The sequence below is a fragment of the Pleurodeles waltl genome, chromosome 3_1 (genome assembly GCF_031143425.1).
Source record: "Pleurodeles waltl isolate 20211129_DDA chromosome 3_1, aPleWal1.hap1.20221129, whole genome shotgun sequence".
NCBI lineage: Eukaryota > Metazoa > Chordata > Amphibia > Caudata > Salamandridae > Pleurodeles > Pleurodeles waltl.
Genome location: NC_090440.1, coordinates 746,980,406 through 746,996,535, shown reverse-complemented (window position 1 = coordinate 746,996,535; position 16,130 = coordinate 746,980,406).

Below are 16,130 nucleotides of genomic sequence, written 5' to 3'. Positions count from 1 at the left end.
AGGAGACTACCACCTGTTTCAGGCCAGTGACCCCTCCCCATTCTAAAGTTACCATTGCCAATGGATGGACTTTAGTCTGATTGTCAGCATTGGTGACTGGATATGTCTGTCCAGCCAGGTATTGTCCTGGGGAAACCAGTTTGTCTGTCACCATAGTGACACTGGCACTTGTATCCCTCAGGGCTTCTACTCTAGTTCCATTGATTAAGAGCTGCTGCCTGTATTTTTGCATGTTAGGCGGCCAGGCAGCAAGTGTGGCTAGGTCCACCCCACCCTCTGAGACTAATGTAGCTTCAGTGTGAACCCTGATTTGCTCTGGGCACACTGTTGATCCCATCTGGCGACTGGCTATTCCAGTGCTAACTGGATTAATAGTTGTGGGGCTTTTCTTGGGACAGGCCTTGTCTCCAGTTTGGTGTCCATGCTGAGTACAGATGCAACACCATGCCTTTTTGGGATCAACCTTTTTACCCTTATACCCAATTAAGGATTATTAAGATGCTTTGGACCCACCCTCCTGAGCAGGTTTTTGGGGCCCTGTAGAAGACTCTTTACTTTTTCCCTTGGATGGCTCAACACCTTGTGGAAGTCTTTGTCAACCTTGTTTTGACCCAATGGTCTGCCTTCTTTCCCAATTCTTGGGAAGAAATTGGACCTTGGTCTACCAGATGCTGATGCAGTTTGTCATTGAAACAATTACTTAACAGGTGTTCTTTCATAAACAGGTTATACAGCCTATCATAATCATTTACAACACGGCCATTTATCCAACCATCTAGTGTTTTGACTGAGAAGTCAACAAAATCAACCCATGTCTGGCTCAAGGATTTTTGAGCCCCCCTGAACCTAATCCTGTACTCCTCAGTTGAGAATCCAAAGCCCTCAATCAGGGTAGCTTTCATGAGGTCATAGGATTCTGCATCTTTACCAGAGAGTGTGAGGAGTCTATCCCTACACTTTCCAGTGAACATTTCCCAAAGGAGAGCACCCCAGGGAGATTTGTTTACTCTTCTGGATGCACAAGCCCCCTCAAAAGCTGTGAAGCATTTGGTGATATCATCACCATCTCCATATTTTGTTCCATCCCTTTGGGTATTTTTAGGATGTCAGTATTCTCTCTGACCCTATTTATGTTGCTGCCACCATTGATGGGAGCTAAACCCATCTTGTGTCTTTCCCTTTCTATGGCTAGGAGCTGTCTCCTCAAAGCCAATCTTTAGGCCATCCTGGCTAACAGGAGGTCATCTTCATTGAGGCTGCCTTAAATGCTTCCAGAGTTACTGGTCTCCCCTGTGGAAGAACCAGTCTCTCTGACTATCACTTGTGGAGTCAGGGTTTGAGGGACCCTGGTTTCCCTAATTAGGACAGGAGGGAAGGAGTCATCCTCCTGGTCACTAATTTCTCTCTCTGTAGGATTATCCTCAGAGGGGTGGTCCTTTGCAAACTCTGCCAAAAGCTCCTGGAGCTTTACTTTGGTAGGGTTGGACCCAGTCTTTATATTTTTTAGCTTACAGAGAGTCCTTAGCTCTGACATCCCTAGATGCAGGTAAGGGGTGAGGTTGAGTTCCACCACCATCTCATCTGTGCTAGACATTATGGGGGTCATTACAACATTGGCGGTAAATGCCGATTACCGCCATGCAGAAGACCGCCAACATACCGCCACGGAATTCCGCTACGGTCATTATGACCCGGAATCTGCCAAAATCTAGACACCCACACAAGTCCGCCACACCAAAGGTCAGTGATAAACTGGCGATAACAAAACCGACACCGTCACGCCAACAGGAATACGCCCACACTATCACGACCCACGAATTCACGCAGCGGTCTTTCAACCGCGGTATTCCATTGGCGGTACACACCGCTGCACTCAAAATACACACACTCTTACAAAACACCACCACATTGGACAAATCGAAATACACACACCTGATACACATACACACACCACTCCAACGCACTCAATACAATATAAAACACACACCCACATCACCCACAAACCCCTACGACCACAATTGCGACTGAAGGCCAGAGAGAGACACCACCATCTACAAACTAGCATCCACAGGCACTCAACACCATCACTCACATAACATCCACGCACCTCACACAACACACCTCTAAATATCACCCCACACATCACAACACACACCACCCCACACATCACCCACACCACCCCATGGCACCGCAAAGACACCCCAGGTTCTCTGAGGAGGATCTCAGGGTCATGGTGGAGGAAATCATCCGGGTAGAGCCACAGCAATTCGGATCACAGGTGCAGCACACCTCCATAGCTAGGAAGATGGAGCTATGGCGAAGAATCGTGGACAGGGTCAACGCAGTGGGACAGCACCCAAGAACACGGGATGACATCAAGAAGAGGTGGAACGACCTACGGGGGAAGGTGCGTTTCATGGTCTCAAAACACCATATCGCGGTTCAGAAGACTGGCGGCGGACCCCCACCTCCTCCCCCACAACTAACAACATGGGAGGAGCAAGTCTTGGCTATACTGCATCCTGGGGGCCTCGCAGGAGTAGCTGAAGGAATGGACTGTGGTAAGTCAAATCTTTCACTACTTCATCCCCCACCATGCCTGCATGCTATCACATACCCCCACCCTCGCCCACACCCCCATCACTCCAACTCCTCACATATGTCCCACTATCACAACCCACCCATCCCAACACCAAGCCCTGCATGCAACACCAAAGCATGGACACCCATCACCAATGCATGGCCACTGCACATACCAACACACACCCCTAAACAATTATCACACAAGGTCCTACACAAGAATGCAAGCACTGGGGTACAGGGTCACCCACCCATTGCACACCATGGCACACACAGATGCAATAATTATGCCTTTACACCCCTGCAGGACCCCTACCCAACGTCACCGGACAGGAGGGTCCAGATATGTCCACTCCACCCACAGAAGAGGCCCACAGTGATGAGAGCAGCTCTGTCCAACTGGATCTAGATTACCAGCCCGGCCCATTTCGGACCTCGGGACAGTCAGTTCCCCTCACAGTGGCACAAGCCACCACAGAGCTTCCCCCCTCTGGAAACACCAGCACAGCACCCACCCAGCAGGCCCATACCTCTGTCCCCAGAACACGTCAAGCAGCAGTGTGTCCACCACCCCAACAACAGAGACCTGGGGGCAGTGGCAGTGGGCACACGGTTCAGGGGACAGAGGCCCAGGAACACAGTGGAACTGGGAGGGCTACTGTGTGACAGGGGGAGGACAGGCCTAGGGAACCCACTCTCCACAAGGCCCTCTCCAAAATCATGAGAGCCTACCACCATTCCCAGGAGACGATGGCAACGGTACTGGGCAAGTTTCAGCGGCTGCAGGAGGAACAGTATTTGGGCTTCAGGGAGGAACTCAAATCCATCAATTCCACCCTGGGCACCATTGTAGGGGTGCTGAAGGAACTCGTCAACACCAGGAGGGACACTGTGGCACAAGAAGGGGCCCCTGACACTAGCCTGGAGAATGAACTGCCGACCACCTCTGCCGGCGCTAGTGGACAGGAGGCACCACCACAGGACCAGCACCCCACCCCCTGCAGAGGGAGAACCACCCCGCAAACGGTCCCTGAGATCCAGGACAAAGACAGAGAACGATGCCATGACCCCCGGCAAGAAATGAGACCACCCTGATTGTCATCCTTTTGTCCCACCTTGTCACCCTGTCCATCCTTAAACTGCCCCAGCTCCACTTCCTATGCCCCTTTAGACAATGCACCTGTGAGACGAATAGACTGGACTCTACCATGGACATTCCCCCACCATCACCCCTCACCATTTTACAACCCCCTCCAAATAAACACCCTTAAAGCACAAAACAATCTGGAGTCTGTCTGTGATTTCAAAATATTGTATTAGCAATTACAGTGGCAAAATGCTCTTTCAAATGTAATGTCAATATACCTATGTTACACAGCTCTAGTCCATGAGGAAACAAAGCAGATGTCACACAGTGGGGCCCACATCTGTGAAATCGTAAGGGAAAGTGACAACTCGGTGACCATACACTGGGTGAAAATGACAGACAGTAGAGAGGTAGTAGTTTAAAATTAGATGTAGCAGGCATTGTTGTCTTCTTACCTGTGTCTCACTGGAAGTATTGCAGGATCACTGTGTTCCTGTTGTCGATGTCCTCTTCTTCTGCTTCCTCGTCTTCACTGTCCACAGGGTCCACAGCTGCCACAAGACCTCCATTTGGACCATCCTCCTGCAGAAAAGGCACCTGTTGTCGCAAAGCCAAGTTGTGAAGCATACAGCAGGCCACGATGATCTGGCATATATTCTTTGGTGAGTAGAATAGGGAACCACCTGTCATATGGAGGCACCAGAACCTGGCCTTCAGGAGGCCGAAGGTCCGCTCTATAATCCTCTTAGTTCGCCCATGTGCCTCATTGTAGCATTCCTCTGCCCTTGTCCTGGGATTCCTCACTGGGGTCAGTAGCCATGACAGGTTGGGGTAACCAGAGTCACCTGCAAATGGCGAGGGACAACTGTTAGACACACACTGACTCATAGGGACATCCCCAGACCCAGACAACTATTCCCACTGTATTGGGTCCATGTCCTCACCTAATAGCCACACCCAGTGCCTGTGGAGTTGCCCCATCACATAAGGGATGCTGCTATTCGGCAGGATGTACGCGTCATGCACTGAGCCAGGGAATTTAGCATTAACATGGGAGATGTACTGGTCTGCCAAACACACCATCTGCACATTCATCAAATGGTAACTCTTCCGGTTTCTGTACACCTGTTCACTCCTGCGGGGGGGTACCAAGGCCACATGTGTCCCATCAATGGAACCTATGATGTTGGGGATATGTCCCAGGGCATAGAAATCACTTTTCACTGTAGGCAAATCCTCCACCTGAGGGAAAACGATGTAGCTCCGCATGTGTTTCAGCAGGGCAGACAACACTCTGGACAACACGTTGGAAAACATAGGCTGGGACATTCCTGATGCTATGGCCTCTGTTGTTTGAAAAGACCCACTTGCTAGGAAATGGAGTATTGACAGCACCTGCACTTGAGGGGGGATTCCTGTGGGATGGCGGATAGCTGACATCAGGTCTGGCTCCAACTGGGCACACAGTTCCTGGATTGTGGCACGATCAAGCCTGTAGGTGATGATCACATGTTGCTCCTCCATTGTCGACTGGTCCACCAGCGGTCTGTACACCGGAGGATGCCACCATCTCCTCACATGCCCCAGCGGACGTTGCCTATGGAGGAGAACAGTGAGCAGAGAGTCAACCAACTCTGAGGTACGTAAACACAGCTTACTCTGAAAATATTAGCAAATCGAAATTTGCCTGTATGAGTGTTTAGGCAAGGCCTAGATATGTGTGACGCAGTCCAAATTAATGCCATGTGGGCCCATGAAATGGCGGCTGCCTGACCTGTAAAGTGGGACGGGGGATATGAGGTAACTGCGCAGGCATTGTACACTGTTGCGGTAGGCGGTCGAAGACAGCGGTGCAATCCTGCATTGGTTAACATTGGACCTTATGGGTCCCAGGAGCCAATGACGATGTACGCCGGCGGTGACGGTACGCACCGCCGCGGACGTGACCGCCATTTTCTGTCTGTTCAATCACTTGATACCTGATCTTCGACAGGAGAGGACCTACACTGCAAGTGCTGCTGTGACCTCAGTCTGGAAGAAACAATGGCTTGTGTGTCTGGGGAAAGGGCCCCTGCCTTCAGCATGGAGGAGTTGGAGAAACTCGTGGATGGGGTCCTCCCCCAGTACACGCTACTCTACGGTCCTCCAGACAAACAGGTAAGTACACTGTGAGCATGCTGTATGGGCAATGCCTGTGTGGAGTGGGGTGGATGAAAGATGGGGGGGGGGGTGAGAATGAGGCGTGCATGAAACGACTGTGAGCGCATGTGCGTCATGGCAAGGGTGGGGATGGGGGCCAATGACTGTGACAGTGGAGATGGTAATTACTTCTCTTTTTCCCCTGTACAATTCCTGTAGGTCAGCGCCCACCAGAAAAAGGACATTTGGCGTGCCATCGCCAAGGAAGTCCGGACCCCTGGGGTCTACCACAGACGGAGCACCCACTGCCGGAAAAGATGGGAGGACATTCGCCGCTGGAGCAAGAAGATGGCGGAGGCCCAGCTGGGGATGGCCTCCCAACGTGGTAGGGGTGCCTGTCGCACCATGACCCCCCTGATGTTCAGGATCCTTGCTGTGGCGTACCCGGAGTTGGATGGGTGCTTGAGGGCATCACAGCAGACACAAGGGGGTGAATACACTCATTCTGCTGATTCAGCGCGCATTGTAGGTGTCTGGGTGGGGGAGGTGGGCTGTGGGTTCCCCTAGGCCACGGCGAGTTTAGTAGGCAAGGACCCTTCTTGAGGTAGGCCCTGTGGCACCCCACCCCACCTGTGTACAGTGCCAACTACACCTAGTTAGGCTCCTGTGAAATCCATGTGTGCAGAAATCGGGCATAGCCTTGTAACCCATGTCCCTGGGATTGAATAGTGGACTCCAAGTGCAGGGGGCTTCTGTTCCTGTCGTGTCCGCCAACGGTAGCGGTATTGCATGCACTCAACATGTCTTTCTTCTGTCTTCCCCCACCTTTTTGTTTTCTCTCTGTTCTTGTGTGTATTAGCATCATCAGGCGGAGGAGCAGTGGCACCGGAGCAGGAGGGAGCTGCATCCCACATGGCTCTGGAGGGCGACACTACGGAGTCTGAATTCACCAGTGGGACGGAAGGCGAGGGGAGCTCCACGGCGGGGACAGGAGCTAACATCAGCGATACGGACTCCTCCTCTGATGGGAGCTCCCTTGCGGTGGTGGGCCCATCTGTGCCCCCCGCATCTACAGGTACAGCCGCCACCCCCCTACCAGCACCGCCCTCCCAGCAGCCCCTCAGCGTTTGCCCCGTGCCTGCTCACCCAGGAGGGTGGGCATCACCTTCGCCCCAGGCACCTCAGGCCCTGCCCCAGTCACCCCTGCTGCCCTCAGTGAGAAGGCCATTGACCTCCTCAGGTCCATCACTGTTGGGCAGTCTACCATTTTGAATGCCATCCAGGGTGTAGAGAGGCAGTTGCAACAAACAAATGCATACCTGGAGGGCATTCACTCTGGTCAGGCAGCCCTTCAGAGAGCTTTTCAGACTCTGGCCTCAGCACTGATGGCAGCCATTATCCCTGTCTCTAGCCTCCCCCCTCCAACTTCCTCCACCCAGACCCACACCCCTGTACCTCAGCCTATCCCAAACACACCATCAGACCAGCATGCACACACCTCAACACACAAGGGAAGCTCTGGCAAACATAAGCACCACACATCCCACTGGCACTCACGCAAGCATCAGACACATGCAGACACACCAACATCCACTGCCTCCACTGTGTCCCCCTCCTCCTCGTCTCCACTCACACCTGCATGCACTACATCCTCAGCCACTACGTCCATCACCACCACACCCCGCTCACGTGCAGTCACAACCCCCACTACCATGCACACGTCCCCTGTGTCCTCTCCCAGTGTGTCTGTGACGCCACCTCCCAAGGTACACAAACGCAGCCACTCACCCAACAGCCATCCACCTCACAACAGCCTCCACCCCATGCACTTTCACCCAAAGTCACCAAACTTACACCTCCTACAACCACTACCTCTTCCTCCACTCCCAAACCCCCTCCAGCTACCCGTCCCAGTGTTCCTAAGAAACTTTTCCTGCCCAACCTTGACCTCTTTCCCTCACCTCCCCCACCCCTTCAGTCTCCTAGGGCCCGACTCTCCAGGTCCCAACCTAGCACCTCAGCCAAAACATCGGCGGGACCAGTCGTGCCAGTAGTCACCGGATTATGGAGTGCACCAGGCAGCAGGGCAGCCAGTGTGGCAAGGAGCCAGAGCACGGACAGTCCCCCACCTGTCAAGGATAAAAAGTTGCACCAAAACCGCTCCCAGGGGTACAGTTGGGAGTGTATAATAAATCCAACACTGGTATCAGTGTGAGTTTATTATTTTGAGAAGTTTGATCCCCAACTTTCCATTGTTCAGTGTAGCCATTATGGAACTGTGGAGTTAGTTTTTGACAAACTCCCAGACCATATATTTAATATGGCCACACTGTACTTACAATGTATAAGAATGGACTTAGACTCTGTAGGGACATATTGCTCTTGCAGCTATGCCCTCACCTGTAGTATAGTGCACCCTGCCTTAGGGCTTTAAGGTCTGCTAGAGGGGTGACTTACCTATGCCACAGGCAGTATTTTGTGGGCATGACATCCTGAGGGGGATTCCATGTCAACTTTGCCTTTTTCTCCCCACCAACACACACAATCTGTAATGGCAGTGTGAATGTGTTATGTGAGGGGGCCCTTAGGGTGGCACAACACATGCTGCAGCCCTTAGGGACCTTCCCTGGTCACAGGGCCCTTGGTACCACTGGTACCTTTTACAAGGAACCTATATGTGTGCCAGGGGTGTGCCAGTTGTGGAAACAATGGTACATTCTTAATGAAAGAACACTGGTGCTGGGGCCTGGTTAGCAGAGTCCCAGCACACACTCGGTCAAGTCAGCATCAATATCAGGCAATAAATGGGGGGCGTAATGGCAACAAGGAGCCATTTTCCTACAGTTACCATAATAAAGTACCTTTATTTTGTAACTCTGTGTGGTTCTTTCATGTGTGGTAGTGATGTGCGGCTATAGTGGTATTGCATAAGCTTTGCATGTCTCCTAGATACGTCTTTTCTGCTCATCCACAGCTACCTCTAGAGAGCCCTAGCTTCCCAGACACTGCTTACACTTCACTAATAGGCGATACCTGCACCATATGTGTCCACCACACACCAGGCCAGCTTTCTACATTGGTGGTGCAGTGATGGAATAAGACGCTTGCAATTGCCTCACCAGTTTTTCATTAGTCACTTTTCACAGGAAAGACCACTACTAGCTGTTAGGAGCCCACTGCACTTAGTGATCAGAATAACCAGTCTCTTAGTTTGGGTATGTTGGGGGTCTAGCATACTCCTTTCTCCAGACTTTCGGGGACCCTAGTTGTTAGAGTAGTCAGGTGCACCCACACCACTCTAGCAAGATGTCTTCAGTGGAAAACGCACCTCAAGTCCCAGAACTGCACTTTCCAAGAGTTGAGGGAGATGTGTGCTTCCAGAAAGCTGAAGACGGGGAGAAATCCCAATAAAAGTCTACTTTTGGAGTTACTACTCCAGGCTTACCAGGACAAAACACGTAGCCAGGAAAGGAAGACTTAGGGGATGACCCTCCCATCCTAAAGTATATTTAGGCTACACTGGGGAGGGTCAGGAGGAATCTGGGGTACACCACAGCCCTGTTAGGAGCACTGCAGGTAATGAGAAGGGGGGGGGTCACTCAAGTAGGCCCACTTTTACTCCTCGTGTGTCGGTCCAGAGACTCCCCAGAAGGAGGGATAGGTCCTCCTCTGACAACACCCATGTCTCTTTAGTACCTGAAGGGACACACTGCTCCTACTCGGTGGAAGATTCCGTAGATAGAGAACTTACGAAACTAAGATTGGAGGAGGCCAGGTGAGACTGCAGCAGCTAGCCCTAGATAGGGAGGCCTTAGCAGTGGAGTGGGAGTGACCGGATTTGCGCTAGCTTCTCATTGTGGCAGGAATACTAACTTTAGGGACACCAGGTTCAGGGAGAACTCCTAGGAACCTGAATAAGATAGTCTCACTTTCCAAGGTGGGAGAGGATATTCTCAAATGGTTCACTGCCTTGGAGAGGGCCTATAAAGTACGAAGGGTCCCTCAAAGCCAGTGGGCAGCATTATTGTGGCTCTCCTTCTCTTTCAAGTGCAGAGATAAACTCCTCACTGTCAGAGAAGAAGATGCAGATGATTATTCAGCACTCAAGAATGCACTCTTAGATGGATTTCGGCTAATCACTGAACAATATAGGATCAAGTTTAGGGAGACCAAAAAGGAGGTCTCCCCAGATTGGATAGATTTTGTGGACTACTCTGTAAGGGTTTGTAGAATCTCATTCTGATAGAGCTCATTTGGAATAACCGCATTTCTGATCAGTTGCGTCAATACCTGGTGGACTCTGATCTGACTTCTCCCCAAGAATTGGGAAAGAAGGCAGACAAATGGGTCCGCACCAGGGTGGGTAGAAAAACTCACACAGGGGGTGACCACAAGAAGGAGGACGCAGGTAAGCATCAGGACAAGGTTGGGGACAAACCAAAAGTAAAAGTCTTCATTGGGCCCACAAAACTCTTCTTGGGGTGGGTCTAAATAGTATTCCTCTTCCTTAAAGAAACCTTGGTGCTGCATCTGTAGAAAACAAGGCCATAGGGCAGGTGACAGCACCTTTCTTAAAAAGAGCTCCAAGCCCTCCTACCACCACTCCTACTACCACCACCACTCCTACCCCTAGTGTTCCTAGCAGTAGCAGTAATAGTGGCAATAATAGTAGTCAGTCAAAAAGTGTATCTGGGCTAGCCTTGGGGACTGTAGTGGGATCTGGACTAGTCCGGGAGACCACTGAGGCTGTGATGGTCTCTGATGGTGTCCTTGCCACCTTAGCTGCCTGTCCCATTAATATGGGTAAGTACAGGCAGCATCGCTTAATACATGCTGTTGAGGCTGAGGCCTACAGGGACACAGGTGCCAGTGTCACTATGGTGACTGAAAAACTGGTGTCACCTGAACAGCACCTACTTGGTCACATGTACCAAGTGACTGATGCTCACAATAACACTGTGTGCCACCCCATGGCAGTTATTGAATTTAGCAGGGGAAAGGGGGGTTACTGCCCCTAAAAAGGCTAAAGTGTCCTCTGATCTAACTGTAGAGTGTCTGCTAGGTAATGACTTGAAGACTTTAACTTGGGCTAAAGTATAGTTGGTGGCCCATGCAGCAATGCTGGGCATATCTTTGCCCTACCCGGAGCACGGGCCGAAAAGAAAAGGGAACAGGAAGCCTGGAACAATGGCCAAGGGGACTACTAAAAAGAAAGATAGGCAGGTTAAAAAGTTACCCCCTGCTCAGGCTTCCAGTGAGGATTGTACTCCTGAGGGAGAGGAATCCACTCCTTGGGTGGAACCTATACCAGAGGAGCTCAAAGCTGACCCAGCTGAACTTTTGGGTGCAGAGGGCCCATCAGGGGGGAACTCAGTTTGAAACTGCAGACCTGTCCCATACTGGAAACCTTAATGCAGCAAGCTGTAGCACAAGAGGCACTCATAGAAGCCACTACAAGGTGCTTCATGTGGTTCCAGGAGGTTCACATGAAGCACCTTGTGGGGGCTTCTATGAGTGCCTAGGTCAACCAGGTAGGTGGCTACCCTTTCTCTTCTTAATAGTGTGTGGGCCATTCTACTTGTCCAGGAGTGTCCTGCGAGCCACAGGCTCCAGGATGCCACACCTTTTGTCCTGGCTGATAAACAGTCAGCACAGCTTTCTGGTCATGCCACTGCTTCTGCAGTTCTTGGCTGGCCTGAAGATTTTTAGATGCCTACTTCATGTATTCAGCCATTCTAGATCTGAGGCATAATACATAGTCCACAATGTCCTGTTTGAGAAGCTTGAGAGGTTGCTCCATCCTTCCTTCACAAGGGCAAGAGAACCCCTGACAGGGTGCCCAATCAAAAGTTCAAAGGGGCTGCAGTCCACTTCCTTATGAGGAACCTCCCTTTAGGCAAAGAAGAGGCAAGGTAACAGGACATCCCACCTCCTTCTGAGTTTCTCCCAGAGTCCCATTATCATGCCATTGAGGGTCTTGTTGAACCTTTCAACTAACCCATTTGTTTGAGGATGGTGAGGAGTGGTGAATTTATAAGTGACACCACACTCCTTCCACATGGCTTTAAGGTAAGCAGACATGAGGTTTGCATCTCTGTATGATACCACCTCTTTAGGAAAACCCACCCTGGAGAAAATTCACAGGAGAGCCTTAGCCACTGCAGTGGCTGTAGTGGTCCTAAGAGAAATGGCCTCTGGATACCTGGTGGCATGGGTCCACCACCACCAGTATGAATCTTATGAATGCCTCCTCGGCCACCCATTTGGGACTTGCTCCTGCTATTAAAAAAAGTCCTAAACAAATCAAAAAATGGGTAAAAAGTATTTTGCCTTGAAGAACTCATAGATAAATTTACACGCACAACTGGGATCTGCAAATGTTTTCTGAATATAGCAAGTGTTTTTCTGTCCAGGATCTAGCACTCTAATTCGAGAAATGTGGGGATAGTGCAAGAATATGCGGCAGTGACCAAGCTGATTATGTTGTATTGTGTTCTCAGTGTTAGGATAGTGCCTTCTTTCACGGTGTGGGACCACAGTGCATGATCTGGCGCTCAGTTTTCACATGTTATTTCCAGAGGCTGTTGGAGGGTCCAGGGGGCCAACAATATCTACCCCAACCCTCTCAAAGGGTACCCCAACCACTGGTAGTGGGATTGGGGCGCCACCTGTCTTGCTACTGGCTTGGCAGGTGACACAGGAGCAACAAAACTCATTGGTGTCTTCAGACATATGGGGCCAGTGAAAGTGAAGGACAAGCCAGTCCCAAGTCTTGCCTACATGGTGCTTCATGTAAACCTCCTGAAACTTTTTTTATATCTGATAGTAACTGCAGATTCTTTACCTTTTAAATTCCCTGATGTCTGCTTCAAATCCAGAATTTTTTGCTGAGCGATACCTTGCGTGCGCCATCGGGTGGCTTCGTTCGGATCCGTGTGTGTCATTCGGCTCCCTGTGACATCATCAGCATCTCTGGAGCCGTCTGTGACATCACGGTCACCTATAAAGGCACCACCCAGGTGCACATACGTCAGTTTTTTCCTTCAGCTCTGGTCCGGGATTGAGCTATCCTCTGCCTTTTTTGGCAGGCCTGATTTTGATCTTTTTGTCAAAGATGTTTCATCTCTGTGCAAGGATGTCATCGAAGAAGACTGGGTTCAAGCCGTGTGGTGCCTGCCATCGTGCCATGTTGGTGATGGACCCCACCAGGTATGTCTCTGGTGCTTTTACAGAGACCATGATGCACAGTTGTGCTCTGATTGCCGGGCCATGGCCCCAAATGCTTTGAGAGAGCGGTCTCTGAAACTCATGGTGGCCCGGCAGTCGACGTCAGTTGGCGCGACTCCTGGGAGGTCACGGTCCCGCTTGAGGAGGAGGTCACAGGACCACTCCAGGAGCCCCAAGTCCTCTTCTTCTCACTCGAGGTCCTCAGGGAGCTCGGGGAAGAGGCACAAGAAGAAGAAAAAGTCCAAGCGGACTTAGACTTCACCATGGCCGACGAGGCGTCATGGGAATGTCAATGTTCCAAGCATGGTTCCGCTGAGCCAATGACTTTGCGTCTCCCCTCTTATCCGGGAGCCGAAGCAACCCCCGCTCAAATTAGACTTTTACAAGGCCATGCGCCTCGTATTTAAGCAGGCTGCCCCCGCTGGTGGGACTTTGGACCCCGCCTGGTTAGCAGGAGCCCCATCGGGTTGGACGCTGGTGGCTTCAGTGCTGTTGGGGAACCCGGGATCTGATATCTGATCTTGACCGGCACCAGTTCCACACAGTCGGACTCCAGCGCCAGTCCCGATGTCCACGCGACCCCACCGCTGGCGCGAGCACCATCCTCGTTCCAAATGATCCCGAGCCGGAACGACAACGTAGGATGGCGATTCAGATTTTGACGGCGCCGACATGGCCCAGATCAGTGCCTGAGGCTTATTTTGAACAGCCAGGCACAGGTGAGGATTGGGAGGGGTCTGAGGACCCTTTAGAGTATGGATTAGAGGAGCAGGACTGATATGAGGATCTAGGGGAAGCCAGTGGACTAGATACTTCTCCAGATACTAGTATGCTCTCACCTCCTTCTGTGGCTATGGAGGAGGGAGTGTTGTATGCCATGGTGGTGCGTAGAGCAGCTGAGGTCTGGAACCTAGATTTGCCAATGGTGCAGTTCAGGACTAATCTACTGACAGAGGTGCTTCCGCCAGGGGTTGCTACATTGGATCCTATGTTACCCTTCAACAAAGCCCTTATTGATGTCTTGCTGACGACGTGGTCCAAACCCACCACAGGGGCTCCTGTAAATAGGACAATCTGCTGCCACCATTGACCAGCTCCTATCGACCCTAGTTTCCTCACCAACACCCCACCCCGGAGAGCTTGGTGGTTGAAGCCTCCACTCCCCATGGTGCCTTCCCTTCCGCTCCCCCGGATAGGGAATCCAAGACGCTGGACCAACTTGGGAAGATTGTTTTCTTCCTCCTGTCTGGCAATGAGGTCTGTAAACACCTCATGCCTATTGGGCATTTCTCTTTCAATCCCATGGGGGAGGCCCGGAGGGGCTTCAAAGGGAAGGAAATGTATTTCCTTCCCTTTGAAGTCTCTCACAGGGTTTCAAAAGCCAGATTGCTTGCAATCCGGCTTTTGAAACCCCACTAGACACGAGGGATTTTTTTTCTTTTCCTGAAACTGTCAAAAGGGAGCGACCCCTTGGTCAAGGGTCGCTCCCAGGGGGGGCATTTTTTTGGGAAGGCCTTTTCTGCCCCCCCCTTGTGGCAGATCGGCCTATTATTAGGGCGATCTGCCCCCAGAGGGGGCAGAAACCTCTAGGCACCAGGGATCATTTCTTTTTGTTATGTTTTCTTTTTTTTTTTTTAGGTGCGGAGCGACCCCTTAGGCAAGGGTCGCTCCCCTAGGGGGGAAATTATATTTAGGCCATTTCTGCCCCCCTTGGGGGCAGGTTGGACTATTTTGATGAGGCCAATCTGCCCCCAAGGGGGGCAGAAACCATTAGACACCAGGGAGTTTTTTTTTTGCGTGAATTTCACGCAAGGGGAGCGACCCCTTAGGCAAGGGTCGCTCCCTGGGGGGGGGGAATTATTTTAGGCCATTTCTGCCCCCCTGGGGGGTAGATCAGCCTATTTTGATTAGGCTGATCTGCCCCCAACGGGGGCAGTAACCACTAGGCACCAGGGATTTTTTTTATTTTATTTTTACAGATGGGGAGCGACCCCTTGGACAAGGGTCGCTCCCCTGGAGGGGCAAATTGTATTTAGGCCATTTCTGCCCGCTTTGGGGGCAGATTGGTCGATTTTAGGTCAATCTGCCCCCCAGGGGGCAGAAACCACTAGGCACCGGGGATTAGTTTTTTGGCGCCAATGTCACGTATGGGGACCGACCCCGTAGGCAAGGGTCGATCCCGGGTAGGGGGGGATTGGGGGGTCAAATTTATTTTAGGGCATTTCTGCCCCCCCCCCCCCCCCCCCCCCCCCAGGCCGGCTGAGCTAGAGGCCAAAATCCACAGGTAGGCACTTTGCAAAAAACACCTCTGTTTTCTGTGAAAAAATATGTTGTGTCCACGTTGTGTTCTGGGCCATTTCCTTTCGTGGCCGCTAGGCCTACCCACACAAGTGAGGTACAATTTTTATCGAGAGACTTAGGAGAACGCTGGGTGGAAGTAAATTTGTGGCTCCTCTCAGATTCCAGAACTTTCTGTCACCGAAATGAGAGGAAAAAGTGTTTTTGGGCCAAATGTTGATGTTTGCAAAGGATTCTGGGTAACATAACCTGGTCAGAGCCCCCAAATCACCCCATCTTGGATTCCCCTGGGTTTCTAGTTTTCAAAAATGCGCTGGTTTGCTAGGTTTCCCCACGTGCCGGCTGAGCTAGAGGCCAAAATCCACAGGTAGGCACTGTTTTCTATGAAAAAATGTGATGTGTCCACGTTGTGTTTTGGGCCATTTCCTGTCGCGAGCGCTAGGTCTACCCACACAAGTGAGGTATCATTTTTATCGGGAGACTTGGGGGAACGCTGTGTGGAAGGAAATTTGTGGCTCCTCTCAGATTCCAGAACTTTCTGCCACAGAAATGTGAGGAACATGTGTTTTTTAGCCAAATTTTGAGGTTTGCAAAGGATTCTGGGTAACAGAACCTGGTCCGAGCCACACAAGTCACCCCATCTTGGATTCCCCTAGGTCTCTAGTTTTCAGAAATGCACAGGTTTGGTAGGTTTCCCTAGGTGCCGGCTGAGCTAGAGGCCAAAATCTACAGGTAGGCACTTTGCAAAAAACACCTCTGTTTTCTTTCAAATATTTGGATGTGTCCACGTTGCGCTTTG